This window comes from Micropterus dolomieu, linkage group LG03 (genome assembly GCF_021292245.1).
Source record: "Micropterus dolomieu isolate WLL.071019.BEF.003 ecotype Adirondacks linkage group LG03, ASM2129224v1, whole genome shotgun sequence".
Taxonomy (NCBI): domain Eukaryota; kingdom Metazoa; phylum Chordata; class Actinopteri; order Centrarchiformes; family Centrarchidae; genus Micropterus; species Micropterus dolomieu.
Window position 1 is genome coordinate 5,746,676 of NC_060152.1, and position 409 is coordinate 5,747,084.

At 45.5% G+C, this 409-nt stretch overlaps 1 protein-coding gene across 1 annotated transcript in view; it reads left to right on the forward strand.

Moving 5' to 3' along the window:
• LOC123968777 (thrombospondin type-1 domain-containing protein 7A) overlaps positions 1 to 409 on the forward strand; it is a 218,003-nt gene that overhangs the window by 32,260 nt on the left and 185,334 nt on the right. The window lies entirely within an intron of this gene.

Genomic DNA, 409 nt, shown 5'->3' on the forward strand with positions numbered 1-409 from the left:
CTACTGAAAGTAAACTAATGCTATGATTTTAGGAGTTAAAATGGACATCTGATCACAGAACGTGTGTTGAGTCTTACTGCTTGTCGACAGCCTGCTTTTGGCCTGTTGCACGGGTCCCACGCTAGCTGCCCGATCCTGGCTTTTAGCTAGGGATTCTCCGGGGTTCTCCGTGTCCGATTGAAAACGCCTCCTCCGTCTGGCAATTCGGCTGTTTTCAGGTTTCCTTTGTTGTAGCTGGCGAGACCACGTGGCTTGGTCTGACCTCGGTGAAGTTGGCTTTGACGAAAAAGGCTTAAAATGGAACTTGGTCATTCCTGAATTAGTCCAGTGTAACTTAACGGACTCATAACTTTAACAAACAAAAGAAATAAAGAAAATAAAACAAACTGAAGGGCAGATCGATGTCTCG